Raw genomic sequence first — 12,523 nt, forward strand, 5'->3', positions numbered from 1 at the left:
TGTGTGTGTGTGTGTGATCTAAGCCTTGGCTGGCCTAGACCAGACTTCTTATGTAGTCCAGCTTGGCCTTGTACTCACAGAGTCTGCCTCTGCCATCTTAGTGCTGGGATTAAATATGTGAGCACTATACCCAGCCTCTGGATTGTTTAAACAGCTGGGCACACATTAAAAACTAAAAAAGAACTGTATTCTTTTAATCCACCTCCGGTGGGATCATGAAGGTGGCTCTCCTGCAGGTAAGCCTATCTTCAGGATGACAAAGATATAGACACAGCTTCCCATAAAGGGAGGTCAGGGGCTACAAATAACATTCTGAGAGAATAGTGCCATAAATCGCACTAGACACTTGGCATTCTATAAGCAGAGACTGTTCGTTTGTTTTCTTGGCCACCCCCAGACCACACAGAAGCTATATTAATAACAACAGTGCTTGGCCAATGACTCAGGAGTATTTCTAGCTAGCACTTACATCTTGAATTAGCCCATTTCTATTAATCTGCATATCGCTACAAGGTTGTGGCTTACTGGTAAAGGGTCTGGGCATCAGTCCAGCTACATGGCATCCCCCTGACTCCACCTCCTCTCCCTCTATATATATCTCTGTTCAGATTTCTCTCCTGGCTTTGCTCTGCTAAGGCACCAGCTGAAACAGCTCCTTTATTAACCAATGGTAATAAAACATATTCACAGCACACAGAGGAGAATCCCACGATCATATTTTCTCACTGTCCTCATGGGCAGAACTGTCCACATGAAGCGTTCCTTGATAAAATGGAGATGCCAGCCCTTGTCCCCAAAGTGTATCCTTTCTTAGTAATTTTCCAGTTTAGAAGATGATTGCAAAGTACCCCAATGGGGTGGACTCGAGTAGAGTCCTATAGACTTCACTCTCCTGATTGCTGATTTTGAAATCCTTAAATTTTTTCAGTGTTCTTAAATGTGTGCAGCATATAGGGTTTGGAACTTGACGTCCCATAGACACCAGCAAGAGAGGCAGTCATATGAGTGTGGGGACCCAGAGACACCCCATCTTCAATCTCAGCTATGCCGTGCTGCAGTGCAGACTTGGGCAGTGAATTAGCCTCTTTGATGCTGTATAAAACGAAAGTGGCGTCAAAATTGTCTTTCCGAGTATTCTTCTGTTTCTCCTGTACTGGAAATGAAACCTAAAGCCTCATGTGGGTCAGGCCAGCACTGTACCATTCATTGAGCTATATCATCAGCCTTCTTTTTACTTTTTATTTTGGGACAGGCTCTCACTAAATTGCCCAGCTTGGCTTTGAACTCACTGTAGCCAGGTTGGTCTTGAATTTGTGATCTCTCTGCCTCAGCCCCTGAGTAGGTGAATTAAAACTTTATCCCTCCAGATCTTGGGCATTTTTATTCTTATAGATATTTTCCCATTAACTCCTTATGACGGCATACCTTTTAAATAGCAAATGATACTATTAACTAAATTCAGTTCTTAGTGTAAAGATACTTAGGGTTTTTGTTGCTGTTATTTTCTATATATATATATATATATATTTCTAATTATATATTTAGTTGTACTTTCTCCCAGTCTTAAATCTGGATATAATCCATTTGTATCATACAAATTTTACTAACTTAACTGGAAGTTTCTTATTTTGTTTTCAGGATGATGTTACTAACTTAACTGGATCCATGTGGATTTGAGGGCAATTCTTATTTCTTGGAGAAGTAGCCATACTGTAGACTTCTTACCTCCACCATGGCTTAATAATAACAGTGGTTTAGTTTACAGACCAGAGACAGACTACGGTGCAATGTATTTTAGATTTTTTAATGGCTGGATAACCTGAACACCTGTGTTTTTCATATTAGTATAATATGTACTCTGTTTTTCACCAGGCAGAAGGGAATGCCGTTCCAGAGAGCCAGGTACATTCTTGGTGACTTTTCAAGGTGACCTATACTTATTGTTCACTTATAAATACATTAATAATTTACCCGCTCACGGGTCTGTAGGTTCTGCTGTATGAAAGAAACCACAGGACTCAGTCTCTCTACTACTGGGACAGTGTCTGCCAAACACAGAAAGCTCTTTAGGGGACGATTTAGATAACTGTAATGCTCAGAACCTGATTTGTTCCGAGGAATTCAAGCTTCCACCTTACAACTCAGGTTAGAAAAGGCCTGATTTCCTATTTCAGAAAATTCTGGAACAGCAAGGTTTATATTATGAACAACAGGATTCTGCCTCAAAACATTTTCATTTACCTGATTTTAAAATGCCTACTGACTCACTTGGGCCCATTTGGATGCTAAGAAACTTTGAATAAATTTCCCAGATAGATTTCTCTCTTGAAAGAAAGGATTAAAGATTCTTTTGAGGGAACATCTTTTCCACACAGTGTGAAAAGTCTGCAGGCGTTCCCATGGGAATCGCCAGAATATATTTCAGCCCTTCCCACAGATGGCTATTGTTCCCTGGGCAGCTCTGGGTCCCTTTGCTGTGGCCCGTGGCTGCATTTCACTTGTACCAGAAGCCTCCAATGCTAGCTTATCCCAAACAGCTCTAAGAGAACCGGACTTCAGGATTTTTTGCCAAAATTTGTAAGTCCGAATTTGTAGCTAGCATATTATAAGAACATACATATGTAAGTTTTGTCATCTTTTTAGACAAAAGATCAAGCATGTCATTTTAAATACAGATTGCAAGTTTTGAACACAAGTGGAGAAGAAACGTCTCCTTTTATGGGCAATGAGAGGCAATCATTTTAAAGTCTAAAACATCGTGGTTGTTCAGGATGGTTTCATAGTGTATCAATTTTCACCTGGAGCTTCTGACTTGGCAGGTCATATTTTCCCTAGAACAACATATATCTTGGTTTTAAAAATCCGAATTCAAATTCTGCTTGGTTTATTTTTTCTAGGAAGCATGTCCAAATTCTCAAACCATGAGGAACACTCAGCGTTGAACATATGATTGTTTCATTTAGATTCCCAGTATTATAGCTGCTGAACAAATAATTTCCTGTCTTTACAATATTTAAAAAATGGATTACATGGAAGCAAATTGTTGGTCATTATGCTGATTTAAACGTGCATTTGAAAGAACAAAGAAGTGGTTAGATTAGATCATGATTTGTAAGATACACACACAGCAATGATGAACAGTAACCATGAGTGTCCAACCTACTGACTGGAATGATGCTTCTTAGCTTTCTGCAAAACTAATAGCAGGGACGGTTCCTCTGCTCACTGCAAACGGCTCTCTAAGGTATGGATGTGTGGCAAGGAGACCATAGCTATGTTTTACTAAGGAGTAAAACAGAATGTGCACACTAGGAATCTAGCGGTTCCCTGGCCCTAGGCGCTTAGAGACATGTTTTAATCACCCACAGAAAAGTGGATATTCATACCCTAAAGATTAAAACGTGCACACACAGAACTCCTAACTGCACTTTGTCTGCGTAGCCAGCCAGCCCTTGGAAGTTTCTCTCTGCCCTGCTTCCCCAGCCCCTCGGTTCCTGCCTCCCTGCAGTTTCTGGCCTTTGCTTTGGTTAGCTTTTGTTTCTGCCGAACAAAAGGACAGGCGAGAAGACAGGCATACCTCCTAACACAGGACCCTGGCAGGTGCGGGCAACAGAAGGCAAAGGCTCGATCCTTAGAGCACTTCAGCTGGGACCCAGGACCACGTTCAGAGGCAGCCCCGAAGTGCCTGCCTGTCCTGTCGGTGGCTGTTGGCACCTCCCTGTGTGCTTGTCAAACTGACTCTGCACTAGAGTCCCTCCCAGGGACTCACCGAGTGGTATCCGGCGAATGAGTAACTTTTCTCCCTTTTCTGAACTTCTGTTGAGATCTAACCATCCACACAAAGCTTCCCTTATGCCTTTGGTAGATTTACAGCCGCTTCTCGGAGCGCGTTTGGAGTGTGAAAGAATTGGATTTGCTACCAACCAGTCCTTTAGGTTTTGTTAATGAATAACTCACTTTAAAGAATCAAGGAAGTTTTAGATTAATATCAGATGTGGGGCTTTCATAATGACATAGGGGAAAGGGGTGGGGAGAGATGGGGGTCGCGTGCAATGAGATGGTATTTAGCCAAGGATCACAGGGGGAAAATACCACATAGCAGGCACAATGCGTCCGAAGGAGCAGCCATCCCGCCCCATTATCAGCCTTGCTAGTGAAGCACTGAGCAACTGGCTGGAGCATCCCTCCTCGCCCTAGGGATTTCTCTCAGCCAGTGGGGGCTTTTTCTTGTGTCCATTGAAACTGCTAGCTCATTTTCTTTACCTTCCAAATACGGAGCTGTCGCTCAGGCTTACTGCGTAGGGGATTCCTTGCAAGCTGCCCCATGTCTCTGTAGATCGCTCTCTTTTAAGGAGAATGCACTTCAAAACCTCTAATGCATAAATTAATTGGTTGTGCCCAGAGGACTGGTACATGTGGAGGCTCCTCTCCCTCCTGAAAGGTATGAAAAGGGCTTTCTCTATTGATCTGTGGTTTGGTTTGCCTACATAGAATATTTCTGCATCTTTCTAGAGCTTTCAGCCAGCTAGGGTGAGCCCACTGGGGCAGAGCAGAGGAGGAAAGTGATGTGTAAGATACACAACCAAAGATATTGTATGTATTTGTCATTGACAGTTATCCTGCCATGTATACAAAAGCCACACTGAGTGTGGATGACTTTTTCCCATTAGCCTAGTCAAAATCGCATTCGGTCTTCCCTTGGGAAACCATATACTCGGCGTGGAGTTGATGCCCATACACAAGATAGCCTTTTGATCTCGACAACCACATTGCCCTGATCACAGTGACTAATTTTGGGAAGACATATAGACTCTTCTGAGTCATTCAGAGAACGAAGGTAAGTGTTTGATCTCAGCGGGAATTATCTTTGTTGCGGGTTTTGATGACAAGAAGATACTAAGTCATATTGCTCTTGTCAGATAGTGATTTGGGCTTAGCTTTTCTGCTGTTTCCATTGGGGGTTGGGGGGGGGGGAGTCTGCCTGACAGAGTCATCCTGGCTGGGTTTGCAGGCAGACTCTTGAGAGGACACATGCTGAGCATTAGTAGACCCATAGGTTCACCAGGACACATTTGGGACAACATGTCCCTTGATGACAGCCATGGCCCTTCATTGACAATCTTTCGGAGAGAAAAGGCTTTGAAACGAATGCAGCCATTCAGCTTTTCCTCAACGTGTTCACTTCTTTAATACTTCCATGGAACCTTCCAGACTCGGATGCCAGTGCCTGGTGTGAACCCAAACGAATCTAATCATGAGTCTTCCTTGCACGTTTTTTTAGCAATTGGTTTGGGTTTACAGAGTTTGCTATGTCTCTGCTTTTCCCTCTACTCTTGTATAACTTGAAAACAGACAAAAACATTATCTCTAAACCATAAAGCAAGAAGATATTTCCTTTACAGCAAACCACTAAAATAAAAACAACAACAACAACAAAAAAAAAAAAACAAAAAGATAAACAAAACAAAAGCTCCAGACCCAACCAAACAAAAACAAGCAAACCAACAAAATCAGGTAAATGCTAAGTTAACCTTAGGTTGGTGAGGTACATATAAGCATTGAGAATTCCCGAGTGAATATTGTCTAGGTATAATTTTACTCTTTGGGGGGGGGGGCAGAAGGAGAGGAGGGAGGGGAAACTGTGGTCAGTATGTAAAAATAAATGAAAAATATCTAATTAATAAAAATAGATATATGTTGGCAAAGGCAATACCATTTACTATCTGGAGAAGACTCACTCACTTTAAGTCGTTTTCCTCTGTGTGAAAAGCCTGTTCAGGCAATCAGATAGGGAAGCAGCGGGCCACCCTATATTCCTCTCTATTCTTGCCCCGCTGGCATTTCGAGACAGGGTTTTTCACAAGGACTTTCTATCTTAGATGCTTAATATTTCTTATGATCTAGGACTGATAGTTCCTAAAGTGATGCTCAGAGATGCGTTGGTTAGTCTGCATGCTCTAGGGATAGTAGAGTACAGTGGAGACTGTGACTTGCTTCTAACACAGAGAGTATTATCAGGAGGTTAGAACATTATTCCCATGGCTCCCTTTTTATCCGAGACACCATCATGCTGCCAGACCCAGTCTCAAAGTCATCCTTTCTGGTCCAGAGACACAAGTGTCCCCGTGGAAAAGCACATTGTACAAGGAACTAGGAGTGGTCTCTAGGAGCTAAGGGTGGTCTCATCAAAAGATAACAAGAAATCAAGGGCATTCATTCCTATAGACACCCAGGAAGAATTCTTCCCAACCTGGAAAGAATTCTCCAGCACTGTTTCTAGGTGTGAACTCAGCTCAGCCAACACACTCGATCATTCTCTTGCAGGATCCTCAGTAACCACATGCTGCCAAGGCTATTTGCAGTCATATCCAATATTCACATTGCAGCCCAGTGAACAATAGTAAGCTCACTCAAAGCATTTTGCTTTGTGACTTCTAAGAGGTTTATTTTGAATGAGGAAGTTGTGGGTGTGTATATATTTCTGTGCATGAATACACACAATACCTGGGGAGGCCATAGAAAGTGTGAGGTTTCTAGGAGCTAGTTTCTAGGTTTGCAGGTGATTGTAAGCTTCTCATTGTGGGTCCTGGGAACCAAAGATGGGTCCTCTGCAAGAACAGCAAATGTTCTTAGTAGCTGAGCCATTTCTCCATTCCCTACAGTTTTTTTTTAAACTCAATGACATGATTCTCAAGCATGAATTATAGGTGAAAAGTTGTGTTGCAATGTCGAAGGGTTGACGCGCCTGGGTGCTTCTGAATGATCCTATTAAATTATCATGTACAACTGACTTCCCCTGCCATGGCAACACCTGAGGCTGACCTCCAGCCTCCACACATGCCCACCCACATGCCCGAGGTCCATTCAGTGATCTATAAAATCGTGTCTGCTGCAGTTTCCCCTTCACCACACCATCGCCATCTCCTATGGCTCTTGCTTTTGCTAGTCCTGCTCTGGCTATGCTAAAGCGTACGAATGTTGTCCATGTTCCCAAGAGGCCTCTGCCCTTGCTGCCGCCTCCGTCTCAGGAGACTTCCCCTCGAGGGCCATTGATTTGCTCCTGCTTTGGCTTTTAATCTGGAAGGTGGCCACAACCTTTCTGCACTTGGGCAGCTTGGTTCCCAGCTGGTGGCACTGTTTTGAAGGCCTTGGAGCCTGTAGGAGGTGGTGCTGAATAGGGCCTCTAGTGGGGGGTCTTTGAGGGTTCTGCCTGCTCTGCTCAGGTGTTAGCCTGGATTTTCTGCTTCTGGTTTATGGCAGGTGAATAGTTACCATACATACCACTCTCATTTTCTCTCTCTCTCTCTCTCTCTCTCTCTCTCTCTCTCTCTCTCTCCCTTCCTCCCTCTTTTTCTCCCTCCCTCTCTCTCTTTCTCTCTTCCCTTCACCCACCCTCCCTCCCTCTTCTCTTTTTTTCTCTTTCCTTCTTTCTCTCCTCCTCCCCTTCCCCCTCTCCCTCTCCCCCTCTGCCTCTGCTTTTCTCGCCGCTCCTTCTGAAACGCAGACTTTGCTTTACATTGGTGCTTGCTGTGGGCTAGTTTCCTACAACCTGTGGAAAAAGCCAGCTGAGATGGAGCACAGTTGTAACCGCAGAACTAGGGAGGTGGTGACAGAATCCTGGTGTGACTGGCCAAGCAGCTCCCATCAACAGTGAGTCCAGGGACAAATAGGAGACAGTGTCTCAGGAATAAGGTAGACAACGCTTGAGGTTGACCTCCGGCTTCCATACATGCACGTGCACACACATGTGCATACACAAACACAAACTTTAGAAGGCAGACACTGCATCTTTCACTTGCTCTCTGGAGTCAAAAGGATTTACTTTTGCTAGGAAAAAGTTTCTAGGCAGTTTGGAAAATCAGACATAAGCCACAAATGACCAACATCAGGGATAAAAGAGTGCACAGCTCTCTCCTTGGGTCAATAGGAAGAAAAACTGCAATCAAAAGCTCTTCAAGATGCTAAGGGAGGCAGCCACACTCGCCTGCTCCTCCAAGAAGACCTACAGCAACAGGGGGTGCAGCTGAGCATGAAGATGGGTGATTCCAGAGAAGACTGGGGGGAGAAGAGTGGAAACCTTGTGACATCCAGAGAGGAGACAACAGCACAGGGAAGGAAACCAAATATCCTAGCACCTGCCACCCCGGTCCTGCAGCCAACAGAGGAGTCCGGTGGAAGAGGAGAACACTGTGTCAGCATGGATACTGGCCATCAAGGCGAAGCAAACATTTCGTAGCTCTTCCGGCCTTGCAGCCAATTAAATAACTAACCTAAACTCTTTGTGGCACCTGGTATTTGAAATGGAATTTACACCCTTTTCCAGCCAGCACCCATGGTGCCAAAGCCAGGAGCTACCTTGAGTAAAGAAAGGACCGACTGCCTGAATTTGGACTCTTCTAGGGTTCAGAGCACCCTACCTAGTCCCACCTTTAGGAGCCCTCCCCAACATTCCAGGGCACTGACTTAGCAGTTGGGTATTTTATGAACCGGATGTGGTTCATACAGTGACTCTGACACAAACTGGCTAGGGATACACATTAACTTATGTTAATATTAAAATCATAATGCTGAGTGAAAAGAGCAAGTCATGGAAAATTCATTTAGATCGACTCCTTTAATATATGCAAAGGTCATTAGAATACATTAGGCAGCATTATCTTGAGGAAACCCCCCACATGTAGTAAAATTACTTTTAAAGAGGCCACACGATATTCTGAATTAAATTCAAGATAGCATTATCTGGGCAAGAAAGAGAATGGTCTGTTACTATGGAGAACAAACATTGTAACCCAAAGATGAATCGAGGCGAAAAACTTTGAGAAGTGGGGAGCTGGGGGCTGCCTTTGCAACCAGGGGCATGACCCACGTATAGTTTCGTGTGAGTGCTATTATTGAAAATAGTCACGCATCTAACATATGGCTCTGGGTTCTTCCATGGTCTGGGGCACAAAATCTAAGTAGACCTGGAGGGAAACCTTTCCTGGTGCCTGCCACATTCCACTCTGGCTCACTCCCAGGTCCACCGTGACCGAGAAGGTCTGTTCCTTCTAGCTACACAACTCACTCCTGCTTGATGCTGTAGTGGACACTATGGCTGAGATAATTGGGGACAAGACAGGTCCCAAGTACATCAAGTGCACGTGGCTGAGGTGGCCTGAGGTCCTGTTCATGTATGGAGATGTTCACAATAACAGCAAGGAGGACCAACATGACACCTGCAGCCACTACAACGCACGAGAGTCTACCCCACATGCTGTCTCCATACGTTCTTGGTCACAAGGTATTGGCAATACTGGATGTGAAGATAGCATACCGATGAAGTAAACCATCAAACAGGATAGATGATAAGACTGGAACAAAATGAACTCAGGATAACCAGAAGTTATAGAGAGGGAGCTGCGGCGATTCCCGTGATGAATGTTTTTCCTCATGACTCACCTTCATCTCCCCTGGGTCTAGTCAGAGACGCAAACTTTAGGTTTTTCACCACTGTTGGTGGAGCCAGCACTAGAAAACCTTCTACGCCACATCAATGTCAACGGTTACTGAGGAAACCACCACCCAATTGGAGCCACCATTTCCACTGTAAGAAGTAACCACCCAGGGTGCACCCCCCAACATGCCTGTCAATCCCGTGTCTGCCTCAACTGCTGGAGTGTTTCAACCCTGTGAGACTTGCAGAAGCAAAACATGGGCAGCACAATATGAACTGGGCTCAAACTTTGGAATCACAATTTAAAAAAAAAAAAGCAGACATCATGGAGTCCAACTGGAAATCAACTTAATGTCGTATAATAGACTGATACCTCCAGGTAAATTTTAAAGCGGACTGCTCCCTGAGAAAGCTATCCCCTGAAACTGTTAGATATATTCTGCCAGGTGCACAACGTTCATTGGAGGAGCACAGAAAAAAATGAGTAGGGTAACATGACTACTCTTTTTTTATAATTGATTTTATTGAGCTATACATTTTTCTCTGCTCCCCTTCCTCCTTCTCCCCTCTTCTTCAACCCTCTCCCATGGTCCCCATGCTCCCAATTTACTCAGGAGATCTTGTCTTTTTCTACTTCCCATGTAGATTAGATCCATGTGTGTCTCTCTTGGGGTCCTCATTGTTGTCTAGGTTCTCTGGGATTGTGATTTGTAGGCTGGTTTTCTTTGCTTTATGACACGACTGCTCTTGATGGTCACGACTTTCTAATAACTAATTTCAAAGATGTTAAAATAGATGAAGTGTATGAAAAAGGATTCAAAAGAATTAGCTTTTAAAAAGCTCAGTGGGATCCAGGAGAAGAAGACAAACAAACAGGTAAATTTAATTAAGAAACAACAAGGTATATGACAATTGAGATGAAACAGACAAATTCCCTGAAGGATGAAAATTTTCAAAGAACAGTGTTGATGTTTTAGCAGTGAACAACAGCTGTCTGATTGGACTCGAGGTCCTCTTAGTAGGAGGGAAATCATGCCTGCTACCAGAAACCTTGTCACCTGCGTGAGTATGGCTAGTGAGGTCACGGAATTAGAAGAGAACCTACATTTCCTAAACCAGTATGATCCCTAACTGCACTCTAAAATATATAACCTTATACCAATTGGTGTGTGCAGTTCTCACCTCTCATCAGAGAAGCTTCTATTTGTAGCAGAAGGAAACCATTACAGACGAACACAACTGTGTACTAACAGAAGGCAGAGAACAACTAACCGTGGGGTGCCCATCCTCAATGGGAACATCTGTAGTTCGAATTCTAATTGGTCTTAATAATAAAAACTTGGAGTCAGCTATCAGTGGGTGAAAGCTGAAGGATCAGAGAAGTAGAGTGGCCAGACACTAGAGTTCAAAGAGCGAAGGCTAACACTAAAATTTCTAAGAGGAATATTGAGACACGATACTTTTAGCCCTAAGTGAACTCAAGTTTTCTGAGAATTAGTACCAGAAACATGATTCATAAAAACTTAACATAAACAAATTTCACCAAAGACGATTTCAAGGTTTTGGAAATACACAAGAGAGAGCAAAGTGTCAGGAGGTAGAGACGTGGGAGAAAACAGAGGCTCTGGGACGTGAAGCTAGTAGTGCGAAGATTTAAAGGGCCTTGACAACAGATGAAGGGACATTCGGCAGGGAGTGGGGGGGATGGGAGTGAAAGGGTGGGGGGTGTTACTGCTGGAAGCGGGCCACTGGGGGCGTGTCCCTGCACTGCACCCACCCTGGGGGCGTGTCCCTGCCCTGCACCCCACCCTGGGGGCGTGTCCCTGCTGTGCATCCCATCCCACTTGTCTCCTCTGTCCATCTCACGCTGATCTGACTCACATACGAGGGGACAAGTGACCATGGTTTGAAGGCTCTGAAATGATGAGCCAGAATGGAGCCTTCTTTCTTTTAAATCTTTTCTTTCATGTGTATGTTAGAGCAATAAAAACTTAGCTACTACAGAATCCTAAGCGAAATCGGTTCTCATCTCAATACCGCTGCTGAAATAGGCTTTGTTGAGGCACATGTACATATTTTCACATGTACATAAGTGTAAACAGGAGACGTAAGATCTGCACGTCTGTATTTGCTTATGTTTGAGCTAAGAAGGTTTTAAACGGTGTCCGTTTCTTATGACTGAGGGCCAAACAGACACAAGCAGGTGGAAGAAAAGGGTGCGGTCATGACTACTTTTTGGACTTTCTAACTTACATATTTAATTTTTTAAACTATGTGAATATATTACTCAAGGTTTTAAAAAATAGATGATAACTTTTTCATTAGCTAAGACTGCCATACTATCTAAATATTATTAAAACATAGGTTACTGATAGAACCTTGGGATATAAAAATGTGCAAAAATGCTACCTCAAATCAGTAAGAAAAAAGAATATCGTGTGTGTGTGTGTGAACAGACTGGAAGTTTATAAAAATTATTTGTTCATTTTATTTTATGTGTATGAGTGCTTTGCCTGCATGTATATCTGTACTTAACCCCCCCTCCCAGAACTGTAATTAGGGTAGTTTTGAGTCATCTGTGGGTGCTGGGAATCAAACCCTTGTCCTCTTTGAGAGCAGAAAGTGTTCTTAATGGCTGAGCCATCTCTCCAACCCTCCCAAGACTGTAAATCAAATTTGAGTTGACATGTAAGATAATTTATAAATATATTCAGAATTTAAAATACATTTAATTGTATCACTTACCACTAAAGGCTCATGAACACACAAGGGACCACATTCCTCTACCCATAAAGGAAATCAGGGCATTTCGAAAAATGTAGTCAGATGTGAGACAAAAAGGAAAAATGTCCTTCTTGTGACTATTCCAAACGGTGCTATTATTTTGAAGTGAAATTTCCTAGGGTCTTATAAAGTGGAAGTTTTTCATATCTGACTACCCAGAATTCTCCTCCTCGGTGCGAATGGTAGACAAGTCTCTGCTGCTGAGTGCTATGAAGCACTTACAAAGATATTCTTCTCGATGTGTATTTAACAAACACTCATGCAGCACTTACGACATTCCAGCCATAATTCCAAGAAGCATATAAA

This window comes from Alexandromys fortis, unplaced genomic scaffold (genome assembly GCF_014885135.2).
Source record: "Alexandromys fortis isolate MF-2015 unplaced genomic scaffold, M_Fortis_MF-2015_v1.1 scaffold_53, whole genome shotgun sequence".
NCBI classification, from domain to species: Eukaryota; Metazoa; Chordata; class Mammalia; order Rodentia; family Cricetidae; genus Alexandromys; species Alexandromys fortis.